The sequence below is a fragment of the Ptychodera flava genome, chromosome 2 (assembly GCF_041260155.1).
Source record: "Ptychodera flava strain L36383 chromosome 2, AS_Pfla_20210202, whole genome shotgun sequence".
Classification (NCBI taxonomy): domain Eukaryota; kingdom Metazoa; phylum Hemichordata; class Enteropneusta; family Ptychoderidae; genus Ptychodera; species Ptychodera flava.
This window is the reverse complement of record NC_091929.1, coordinates 23,369,496-23,382,984: the sequence shown is the minus strand read 5'-3', so window position 1 is coordinate 23,382,984 and position 13,489 is coordinate 23,369,496. Positions and strand designations below refer to the sequence as shown.

General features: G+C 37.3%; 1 long non-coding RNA gene across 1 annotated transcript; it reads left to right on the top strand.

The window, feature by feature from the left end:
- Positions 1 to 8,741: 8,741 nt before the first annotated feature.
- Positions 8,742 to 12,463, top strand: LOC139147549 (uncharacterized). Its single transcript, XR_011555757.1, has 3 exons — positions 8,742 to 8,911; positions 11,613 to 11,736; positions 12,401 to 12,463. It is a non-coding gene; the product is annotated as an uncharacterized lncRNA (long non-coding RNA).
- Positions 12,464 to 13,489: the final 1,026 nt, after the last annotated feature.

Genomic DNA, 13,489 nt, shown 5'->3' with positions numbered 1-13,489 from the left:
GTTGAAATCACGAATTACCGATCTGAACATTGAGTGAGAGACACGGTTAGAAAAATGGAAGGAAATAGGTGAACGACACGACGTCATGACCGCTCGTTAAAAACAGTAAGTTCCCTTCATCACGGAAGATCGATATTTCCATGAAGCTCGCGTACCACGATATTTGTAAGCGATTAAAGTCGGCTGCTCATTTGCTATAAGGCAACTGAGGAACATAGACAGTGTGGCAACGGGTATTGTTTAAGGCGTGAAGCGGTTACGTAACCCATCCATGTTCGCCTCGCCTTAGGTTGCTCTCGCCTCCCTTTTCCGAAGAGTGCCGACCATGAATCCTTCGGTAATTTTCGGATTTTCGCCAATTGTTAAGCGAAAGTATGTTCGGCAAAGTTTGTGTTGTTGTTGTCGTGTGGTGCTGAGCGGAATTGATGTGCTGGCGAAAACGGGAGTGTTTCGAGCTTCAGGAAAGTGAGTTTTACCATTTTAAAAATTCCTCTCATATTTTTATGAATATATAATGAGTGTGTTTGAACCAAATTTGAAAGTCTTTTATCGATACTGTCTGGTTTTACTCAATGGTTTACGGTCAGTCATACCGTCTTTTACACGTGCGTCAAGGAAGGACATATTTTTGAAACTGCTGGCGTGTTATGTTTTGATTGGCGTGGAGCAGTGTTTCTGGCCTGAGAGCTCACAAAGTAACTATGGTTTCTACGCGACTGGCAGTACGTTGCCATCTCGTCGTATTTTTAACACCTTTGAAGCTCATTTTAATATGAAAAGCCAATAGTCTACCGAGACGACAATGGAACAAAAGGCATGCAAGCGTTGCCACTCTGTCTATGTTTCTCTGTGTATAAGGTGACCCCGGACAGCTCATCACAAGCTATGTTTATTTTCGGAGCAATGGGATGAACCACGGACTAGGTTTTATATATATCTTCGTTATTGAAGAAATTAAAGACCAACCTTTTTTGAAATCTTACGGTGTATTGCCAACTCAATGAGTCGTTCTTGGACACACGTATCCTCTTAGGCCTAAGCCTTTCAAAAAAGATCGGGTGATGACGCTCACTTGCTCACCTTGAACTGACAAGTACAATGTTTTGATGTCTTACCAGCTGTGTTTAATTCTCATAACAGAAGTCCAAACGTTACTTGGGCAACCGTTATGTCAGAACCTTAACAACCCTCCGAACACGACCTGTCATTGCCATGTGTGAGAGTACATGTACATACAAACCATACGGCCGTTTTCAGGGCCAGCATTTATATCAAAAGCGACTGTAGCGTACCGGTACTTTCGACCGTAGATTCTGGGAACTGTTTAAAAAAAGTGGCTCTCTTTGACTGACTGTAATTAAATTGATCATGGTGGCTACCACCATGCTTTGACGTTTAGCTGTTTCCCATGTCATTGTCAATGCGAACTATGGACTATGCCTACAGTTTTGTAAAATACAGTGTACGCACTTTTCGCAAGAATACATCGTACCAGTAGTGACTCACCTCTTGCTAAGTCACACTTCTTTCGCGATGTTATTGCATCATAAATGCTTGGTAGTAACATAGTTTATGACAACCACGAAGTTTTCATCCTGTTTGCATGCAAATACACATGTAACTATAAGCTTACACATGGTTTCTTCACATCGTAATTATTCTGGTTTGCACAACAAATTTTTGACCAGTTTACACGTCTGCGCGTCACGGAATGATTGACAATTGTTTGAATCACGGAACGACCGTTCCCTAGGGGCCATTTACTTTTTATGAAAGTAATTTTTATCCTAATCGTCGTAATTTTAAAATGCTTTGTGAAACTTTGCGGATACCTGTATGCCTGCGTGTTTATGTTTATGTTTATTTTTATGTTTGAGAATCGCTTCTGCTGATTTGCAGGGAGCGGTCTTCTTGCTGTTGCCAGTTGTCACTTAAGCGCCATTATGAATTTTCGATGAGTAAGGGGCCTTTTATACCGCGCACCGGGTTTAAAGTGTTAAAGGTATACATTCACCTGTAATCTAAATGTGGCTATATATGGTCAAAGAGGTGTTCCTTTGTATCCAAAATGCTACTGTGAGGGAGCTGTTTTTAAAAAGCAGCCGCCCACTTAAAATCTGTGATTGGTTAGATTTTCTCTTTCCATGGTAACTGTGGCAAAATTGGAACAGGTGACAGTACCGGTATACCTTTAAGTTTTTGAAAATGAAAAAAATTATTTTTCATCATAGAAATAACACAGGGATAGTGGCCATTTTGAATTTCAAATATCTACAGACAAATGTCAGCTCATTTGTTTCTCTGGCAGCAAAATTTGCACAGTAACCGGATTTTATGCTTGATTTCAAAAAGGAATGTTTCCTTACAGAGAGTTTGAACAACAGTTTAAGACTTTAAATTTTGAGCCGAATACATGCTTATCTTCAGTGGTGTAACTTCTTAAAATCACCGAATATTATTAGGCCAGGTTGCCTGGCTTTTTCTATATGAAGCAGGTGTAACACCTGATTACTCATGTTTAAAAGCAAAAATGTGAGTTTGCAAGGTTGCAAACTGTACAAGTAGTGAAACATGTCATGCTATTCCATATGAACTCTAAATGGTCCACAATGAAGATCGCCAATACTTTCCATACAGCCTTGTGTCAACATATTGCTCCTCGAAGCCAGCCATCATTGACATTTTTAGAATATGTGTTCACTTTATCATAGCCACTTGGTGTCAGAGAAATGAAGGGTGAAGTGCTAGGATATACCATAACAAGGAATAAAGAGGTGAAAATATCAAGATATCGGTGAATGCATCAGCAAACGCCACGTCTCTGGTATTACGAGGTAAAGCTGCTTGTTCCATTCTTTATCAAAATGCTATATAAAGAATGCTTATACCTGATCTAGTCTACCGAGTATGTTCGGATAATGCTGTCACATTTAGGGTACTGCATGATTCTTTTATTTCTCCCCGATTCTGAAACTGATGCACAAAACACTAGAGGGCGCACTCTAAATCACAGTGCATAACTGTAGTATTGACAAGCAAGATACAGGGTTTAGTATAATGTCGGGGATGTACTCCACAAACTGTTGTCAATAAAATGAACAAAAGCACTGACAAAATTTGTTTTCATTTATGGAAGATTCAATATTGTGAGCTGCAGGTATGTTGTAACTTTACATTAAACCGTATTTATGGTGTACTCTGATTGTATAAAATGTACCCACAAACACGCTGATTCTTCTGTGACATTTCTGTATCCCTTATTTTGTAATCACGTTAAGAGAACATCAAAGTCTGAATTCGTACCAATTTAAAGGTTCCATTTTAAAATTTTTAGCCAAGGGTTTGATTATTAATGCAGATAAGCCGAAAGCTATAATCAGGAAGAAATTTATCAATGTTGGATGGGATAACATTTTCAAAATACATGTACAAGAGGCCTGTAATTTGTCTTTTTTTCTTGCATGTAGGGTTGGAGAAGATTGCATCGTACAACATTGAGGTCGTAACGTTCAACAATGCAGGCTCATCACCACCAAGTTCACTGAATATTTTAGATCTTACACTAGGTGAGACTTTGTGTTGCCTGCCAACATTTGCAATGGCTGGGCCTCACAAGAAAGAGGATATGGCAGATGCCAATCAGATTGAGAACATCTACGTGTACTACTACCATTAGTATAGAATTTTGTGATAAAATAGCAAGAAATGGAGAGTTGTTCGGTTTTTTGGGGGTGAATATATTTTTTCTCACACTAACCAATTGAGAATATTGTACCAGTATTCTTGCAGTCAATTGGCGAGAAATCGGTTTTTCACGTATCCTTGATAATCCTTTCTTCTATTGTATTAGCTGAGGCAATCCTTGGTATGTATGAACCAAATGTATCACAAAAGCAAGAAGTCACATAGTAGTTTACCATTGGTACAATAATTAAGAATTGCACACTATACTTACTAGCACTTATATTTACTCATAGTCAAATTGTAGTTGTGTATTTGTTGATGCGTCCAAAATAAAGCACTACCGGTATAGCACAAAGGGGCTTGGGGAATTCATTAATCACTATTAAAGAAGCATTGAACAGTTAATCATGTATTTGCTCGGTATTTTGCAGGTTGGCCGAGTGTAAGCAAAATATTTTTCTTTTGCTGGGCCGTTGCATTTGCATTTTACAAAGTGAACAGCTTCAAATTTTCTGATGACACCGTGTGAATGAGGTCCATATATCTTTCTTTCATGAATATGACTTTGTTTGTGTACCGTCTATTTACTGTCTGTTCTGTGCTGTTTTGTGTCTATGTTTACAACTATAACGTTGTCTTGCGAATTCTGACCTACTGTCATTGGATTATGGATTGGTATGATTGCGATTATTTTTCATTGGCAGATACCAGTATATCACCACAGCGTGTTTATTATAGTTTGCATTATGGTCATTTATTTTTTGCTTTTCTGTTAACCATAATCATTATCGAATCTGTATAATTAACTTGCTTATATAAGGTATATTATTTAATGATAGAATGGCTTAATGTGATTTCCTCATAAATGCCAGATATCACATTACAGTATTTTAGATTAAAATCTGCTTGAACAAAACGTGATCTTCTTCGGCGATAATGTGAATACATTTACAGTAAATAACTTATTTATATAGCTTTAAATATGTTTTTTAAATGTGGAATTATTCACTACACCTGTTCTGCATCCAAAATATGGCAGACTTATGCCCACCTCTACAGCATTATTGATCACTGTAAATTTTGTTCTTGTTTCAGTTATTGTATCGGGAAAAAAAACATTTGAAGTAGGAGACACCATTGTAATAAACTGCACCACTGTTTCTCACTCAGCGCAGTCTGTTCAGTGGATTTTCAATTCCTTCCTATTCTTGAAAACCAGTACACTGTAATCTCTGCAGATTTGTCCCAGCTGGTCATTCCACAATCTAATTTTAGCAATGCTGGAAATTATTCATGTGCTTTACTGGAAGCGTTGCTTGAAAAGACTGCAACTGTTCAGATAGAGGTTGGAGGTAAGTGGTACCCTTCAGTACGGTATATCATGGTAAGATATGCGGAGGCCCAGTAGTGTTAGCCTAGTACTCTATAAGTACTGACACAAATACAGTTAACTCTTTGAGCATCGAAGTCATTTTTGTTGCATTTATAAAATGTACCCTAGTCAATTTTTTTTAGATTTTTGCCAAAATTTTGATGAAAAACTGTATTCAATGAAATGTGATGTCTGTTTGGTCTAAAATCATTTGAAAAATGTTGCACTAAAATTTTGGAGGTAAAATTTACACCAGTCAAAGGATGAGAAGATGTGAACCCTCCCATGCAGACACAAAACTGATAAGACACAGAGTTGTGGTATTTTGTAATTTTAATTCAAGATAAGAGTCTCAAAATAAATCAATGCTTATAAGTTTATACCTAGTAAATGTTACCAGTGAAGCCTTGACAAATACATGTGGGCCATAACTTTGTTCCAAAATGAAATAAAATAAATGTCATTATAATACAAAATGTCATTGTTCTTTATTATAGCCTCTATATAGATATACCAGCTAGTACATGTCTATTACTTCTACTTTCTTCTTCCTACAGAAAAGCCACATCCTGTAAGCAGTTTCAACTGTTTCTCATTTTATGTAACGGATTTCCTGTGCACATGGGACGATGGTGGCCCAACTAATATTCCAACCACACGTAAATTGATGTTCAAGGAACGTTATTTTGAGTAAGCTGCCAAATTGAAAATGGTGCATGATCTCTGGATTGTGTTTTTTGTTTGTTCACAAAGTGTATCTGTAGCTTTATGTGTGCACATTGTAATGAGAAGACACGTCACTACTGCTATTTTCATTTTACTTTGAGAAAACTGTTAGGAGATACATCTCATCAAAAATTCAGTACACAAAACCACCATTAACACTGTCAAAATCAAATTCAAAAAGACCCAAAATACCACACACTCAAGACATAGCAGTATGTGTAAACAGCTTTGTTGTATTTGTAGTAAGTGCCACTCTTGGCACAGAAAATTTTGCGAAATTGGTGCAAACATACATGTACATGCCAATGCTTATAAATTGAAAAGGACTGACTGTCGATTGAAAAAAGAAATCACGTAATTTAAGTCAAAGGCATAATTACCTGAGTAGAGAAAACAACACAAGAAGAATTGTATTATATTTTTATGTAACTTGCATAATAAAGTGGTTTCCAGAAGTCACATGATGGTTATGAATGTAGATTATAAATAGTTCTTTCTGAACAGCTGACCACTGTAAGGAAAGAGTAACTGGTATATTAAAAGTATCTTCACTGAAGCATTATTATCATGTCTTTTCAATTTAAGGTGGCAATACTGTCTAAACGCCACTGTCCCTGTGAATTGCACTGATATCTATAGTTACAGCCGTTATTGCATTTTCGATAATGTTTACTTCGACTCATATGACGAACTCGACTTCAAAGTTGTTGCAGAAAATGCACTGGGCACTGCGGAAACTTTGATCCACTTCATCCCTTCGAAGGTACAGTGGCAAAACTTAATTAGAAATCTTCTGTCATGAAACTGACTAGTTTGGGATTTTTAGCAGTTTTTCCATGAAACTAGTGATTGTGAATTCCCTTCTAATTTCTAAATTAGCAGTTGCTAGCTCAATTTTCAAGTTTGTAATGCATAAGGCCTATTCACTGAAAATCAGACACACGTGACTGTTCATGATGTGGCAACTCACAAAAACATGGTAAATGTATGAATTAACAATGCAGTCAGTAATATGCTATGGGTTATTTTGCTATCTCCAATGTTAAGGGCTGTAAACAGTTGTGGATTTTTATGCCATTTTATGTTTTCAATGTCAACTACAGTTTCTTGTTCTTCTTCCCTTAGCATGTAGATTGCATGTACACAGTGTTCAGCTTTTCAACTCAGCCTGTCTATTTGTAGTCAGAATTTGTTATTGTTAGGATTTTTTGAAATAGCTCCGTGGCAGCCCTACCTACATACTGAGAGTGAACTTTTCTGGAGCATAAGAGGAACACTCCTTAGTCAGTGGCATGTGTCATTTTGCATACTTTGCACACCAATGGCAGTATATAAGTAACATCTCAGGTATAATGTAGCATATGGCTAAATACAAATATGTACATCATACAAATGTATCTGTCTGCCCCAATGTCCATTCATTTGATTCGTTTGCTGGAAATTCATCATTTGCGTGAGTGAATTTCTTTATCTGCCCTTGAATTGAGGAAATAATATGGATAACTCTATCTACAGCTGTACCATTTGCTCCAAGTAACACCAAAGCTGTTGCTAAGAGTGGAGAATGTGTTGCTGTTAGCTGGGACTATCCCTGTGAATGGTCACATTTTTTCATCCTTTCTCGTATGCAGTATAGACTGCGATATAAGTCAGAGTGGGACGCAGATGAATGGCACAATGTAAGTATGTAAACCTGGTAAACTTGTATACCCTCTAATAGTAATAATGGCATTGGTATAACTCAACAAGAGGATTCAGTTCACTATGAACTGTGTAGCGCCGCGATACCATGATTTTTTTGTATTTGACAATAGGAATTAAAGTAGTATGCGCCTTGAAAGTGAAAAACTTAAACTTTTGCTCAAACTTTCCTTGAGGAATCTTTTATACCCTTCAAATTCAAGAATAGAAATCTGGGGTCAGCGTGCAAATTTTAGTACAAGTGAAACAAATAACCCAAGCCTTACCTATAAAATTCAAAATAGCCGCCATCCTTGTGTTAACTCCATGGAGAAAAATAGAAAGTTTAAATTTCAAAAAACTAAGACAGTAAAAAGTTTTCTTACACCAAGAGCTCTAAAATTAATCCCCACAAGCGGAATATCACAAAAGAAGTGAAAAAGTTTGAGAGTCCAAATATCTGTCCCCGAGGCCCATTGTACAGTCCATAGGAGTGCAATTCAGATATGTTAATTGTAGTGCAAATTGATACATAAGTAGAGGTTCTAGTTATACTGACGTTGACATTGTATGATTGGTCATTCAGTAGACATTTCCTCTTCTTTCCCAACAATAGTCTACATATCAAGAAGATGTCAAAACAAAAAGGGTGTGCAAACTTGAAGGGTATACCCATTACAGCATTCAGGTATCTGTTCGTCTCTTATATAGACCATACTGGAGTGATTGGTCAGACATTGTTGTCGTGAGGACTCTTGAACAAGGTGAGCAATGATATCTTTACCATACATGAAGGAAAGCATTTTTAAAATCCTTTGGTAGTTTCTAGAGTTACAAAGAACTCAATAGATAACAGTATTGATCAGTCTCCACACAGAAATTGCAGCATGGCATGGATAATTACTACAATAGCCACACTTTGCACGCAGTCAACAAATCAGAGACTCTCTGCCTAGGTTAGAATCATCTACGCTATGCTACAATGTCTGTATGGAGAATGACTATTGATGTGTTTCAGGTAATTATCCATGTACGTATGTCAGTAGCCAATCATATCCTTGCTTTACAAGTGGTGAATGTTTTCTACACACAGTGTCACAAGCAGTGATAAACCCTTGTCACCCACCATCACTTATCACAATATTTCATGCCAGATCTGTATCACAAAATGTGTATACAGTGTGACAGACATTTGAAGCAGCTTTCCACTTATAGAAGCATCGTATTATGTGGTCTTGTCACAGTGTGCACAATTATAGAGGTAGCATCTACTCTGCGTATTACTGTAAAAAGTACCTTAATATGACATTGATAACCAATTAGTACGTCACTCTGTATACCTGTTTCTTCTTTCCTTTATCAGCACCCATATCTCCCTTGGAAATCAGCTATGAAATTATGGACAGTCAAGATGAATCTAGCAAGAGAGACGTTACAGTATATTGGAAGGTAATTATTACTTAAGATAAAGGACATGTGGCTGTTTCCTATGCCCTGTTTACAACTTTTGCATATCCATACATATAATCAGTAAAATGTCTACACATGCATCATTGTGCCAGTACCGGTATGTCAGAAAGTGTAAGAAAAAAGATGTGACCCTTATAAAGGTAGTAATTCTTCACCTTAGGAACAGATATTTGGACATTCAAATTTTTACAATTCTTTTCTGATCTACCCCTTGCTAGGGCTCCTTTTAAAGCTCTTAGAGTGAGACAAATTTTCATTATCTTAAAGCCCGGCGCGAAATGCACCGGGGTCCAGATTAATGCCAAGTTTTGGTGGGCGTTTAGGGGCATGGCTCTGCATAATAAGTCTGTTGGTAACCGTTGCTATAGTTTGCGTTATCTACGTAAAATGTTTGCTCTCAAATCACGCTTTTACTATAGGTACAGCCTTCGCAATACTCGAAAGAAAAAAGAATAAGGAAAACATATAAATTTTATCAAACAGGAACTTGCTGAGTTGATCTACTGAAGTTTTGGCTGCATTGATTTACTGAAGTTTCGGGGTCATGTAATCGTTCGAGAATGATTTGGCTACTGACCGCCATATCTTAATACGGAATTTGCGCCGTGTACGTAGTGGAAATAATCATCAAGAAAGTAATAAACATAAACATTAAAATAATCAAAAAGCTGGTAATTTCGTTTGTTGAAATCAGAATTACCGATCTGAACATTAAGTGAGAAACACGGTTAGGAAAATGGAAGGAAGTAGGTGAACGACGCGACGTCATGACCGATCGCTAAAAAAAAGTAAGTTGACTACATCACGGAAGGATCGAGATTTCCATGAATCTCGCGTACCACGATATCAGTAAGCGATCAAAGTCGGCTACTCATTTGCTTGAAGGTGACCCGGACAGCTCATCACGAGCTATGTTCATTTTCGGAGCAATGGGATAAACCACGGACTGGGTTCATAGATATCTTCGTTATTGAAGAAATTAAAAACCAACCTTTGTCGAAATCTTACGATGTATTGCCTACTCAATGAGTCGATCTTGGACACACGTATCCTCTTAGGCCTAAGCCTTTCAAAGAAGATCGGGTGATGACGCTCACTTGCTCACCTTGAACTGACAGGTACAATGTTTTGATGTCTTACCAGCTTTCTCATAACAGAAGTCCAAACGTTAATTGGGCAACCGATATGTCAGAACCTTAACAACCCTCCGAACACGACTTGTCATTGCCATGTGTGAGAACACGTGTACATACAAACCATACGGCCGTTTTCAGGGCCGGCATTTATCTCAAAAGCGACTATAGCGTACGAGTACTTTCGACCGTAGATTAGGGGGACTGTTTAAAAAAAAGTGGCTCTCTTTGACTGACTGTAATTAAATTGATCATGGAGGCTACCGCCATGCTATGATGTTTGGTTGTATCCCACGTCATTGTCAATGCGAACTATGGACTCAGCTTTGTAAAATACAGTGTACGCACTTTTGGCAAGAATACATCGTACCAGTAGTGACTTATCTCTTGCTAAGTCACACTTCTTTTGCGATGTTATTGCATCATAAATGCTTGTTAGTAACATAGTTTATGACAACCACGAAGTTTTCATCCTGTGTGCATGCCAATACACATGTAACTATAAGCGTACACATGGTTTGTTTACATCGTAATTGTTCTCGTTTGCACAGCAAATGTTTGACCAGTTTACACCTCTGCGCGTCACGGAATGATTGACAATTGTTTGAATCATGGAACGACTGTTCCCTAGGGGCCATTTACTTTGTTACGAAAGCGATTTTTATCCTAATCGTCGTAATTTTTAAAATGCTTTGTGAAACTTTGCGGATACCTGTATGGCCTACGTGTTTATGAAACAGTCTATGTTTATGGTATGCCAATAATGTTTGTTTGAGAATCGCTTCTGCTGATTTGCACGGAGCGGTCTACCTTGCTGTTGCCAGTTGTCACTCAAGCGCCATTATGAATTTTCGATGAGTTAGGGGTCTTTTATACCCCGCACCGGGGTTTAAATGTTAAAGGTATACATTTACCTGTAATCTAAATATGGCCATATATGGTCAAAGGGGTGTTCCTTTGTATCCGAAATGCTACTTTTAGGGAGCTGTTTTTAAAAAGCAGCCGCCCGCTTAAAATCTTTAATTGGTTAGATTTTTCTCTTTCCATGGTAACTGTGGCAAAATTGGAACAGGTGACAGTACCGGTATACCTTCAAGTTTTTGAAAATGAACAAAATTATTTTTCATCATAGAAATAACACAGGGATAGTGTCAATTTTGAATTTTAAATATCTACAGACAAATGTCAGCTCATTTGTTTGACTCATTTGTAAGACTTTAAATTTCGAGCTGCATCCTAACCTGAACACATGCTTATCTTCAGTGGTGTAACTTCTTAAAATCACCGAATATTATTAGGCCAGGTTGCCTGGCTTTTTCTATATGAAGCAGGTGTAACACCTGATTACTCATGTTTAAAAGCAAAAATGTGAGTTTGCAAGGTTGCAAACTGTACAAGTAGTGAAACATGTCATGCTATTCCATATGAACTCTAAATGGTCCACAATGAAGATCGCCAATACTTTCCATACAGCCTTGTGTCAACATATTGCTCCTCGAAGCCAGCCATCATTGACATTTTTAGAATATGTGTTCACTTTATCATAGCCACTTGGTGTCAGAGAAATGAAGGGTGAAGTGCTAGGATATACCATTACAATGAATAAAGAAGGTGAAAATATCAAGATATCGGTGAATGCATCAGCAAACGCCACGTCTCAGGTATTACAAGGTAAAGCTGCTTGTTCCATTCTTTATCAAAATGCTATATAAAGAATGCTTATACCTGATCTAGTCTACCGAGTATGTTTAGGAGAATGCTGTCAGATTTAGGGTACTGTATGATTCTTTTATTTCTCCCCAATTCTGTAACTGATGCACAAAACACTAGAGGGCGCACTCTAAATCACAGTGCATAACTGTGTGTGTTGACAAGCAAGATACAGGGTTTAGTATAATGTTGGGGAAATACTCCACAAACTGTTGTCAATAAAAAGAACAAAAGCACTGACAAAATTTGTTTTCATTTACGGGAGATTCAATATTGTGAGCTGCAGGTATGTTGTAACTTTACATTAAACCGTATTTATGATACACTGTGCGTAATACACAAACATTCTGATTGTATAAAATGTACCCACAATATGCCACCGTTCCACAGATTATTCTGTGACATTTCTGTATACCTTATTTTGTAATCAAGTTAAGAGAACATCAAAGTCTGAATTCGTACCAACTTACAGGTTCCATTTTACAATTTTTAGCCAAGGTTTTGATTATTAATGCAGATAAGCCAAAAACTATAATCAGGAAGAAATTTATCAATGTTGGACGGGATAACATTTTCAAAATACATGTAAAAGAGGCCTGTAATTTGTCTTTTTTCTTGCATGTAGGGTTGGAGAAGTATGAATCGTACAATATTCATGTCATAACATTCAACTGTGCAGGCTCATCACACCACAGTTCACTGACTATTTTAGGTGAGACTTTGTGTGTATTGATTTTTGCCTGCCAACATTTGCAATTGCTGGGCTTCACTATAAAGAAGATATGGCAGATGCCAATCAGATTGAGCATAAGGAAATATCTTAGTTTGGTCAATGTAGCTTTATACATTTATGCTGGTTTGTACCATTTCTTGAAGATGTAAACATACCAAATGCGATAAATGAATACATTAACCTTAATGAAGATTTGCCTCGTTAAAACATGCATTGGCTTGAGCGAAAACCACTGAAAATTAAAAAGTACTCTTGTTGAATTATACTGTGTATATCCTTTAATTATTCAAATATTATTCTTGCAGCCATACTTGGAGCAGCAGAGATCACAAGTATCTCTAAAACGAGTCGATCTATTTCTCTCCGTTGGCAGCCACCCAACACACTCTATCATCGTTCCAATGGGAATCAAAGTCGAAAGTCAGACGACTACAATATTTGGTATAATATTACATACTGCATTCGCTCTGAGCCAAGTTCATGTGTAAGTATTCAACGCTAAGTTCGCTATGTACAGTTACATGATACTATGGCACTTAATTTTAATGTCTCGTTTTGCAATATGTGTTTGACAATGAAATCTTCTGGCTTTACATTGAGCCGTCGACAAAAGGCAATGGTTCAACCTCGTTCTCAATATGCCTTCCGGGGCGATACGTATAACATCGTGACCAACGAGTATATTCAACTCTATATGATAGTGAAAGCATACTGGAGATCCAAGATACATGTCGAAGAATAACTCTTACCTTGAAATAAACTGTTAGCCAGGCTATGTGGAAATGTAAAAAAATCACTTGGCGTTCGAATTACAAAATGTGTCACAATCCTGCATGGATGCTACACATAGCCAAAAACACGTTTCACATTTCATAAAGTCTTGTATTAATTTCATTGTAAATTTACCCTTTCAATCGCCTCCTCCTCTTGACCATATCTATCAACACGCATGGTAGTTTACGAAAAAGGAAAAATGCAGGC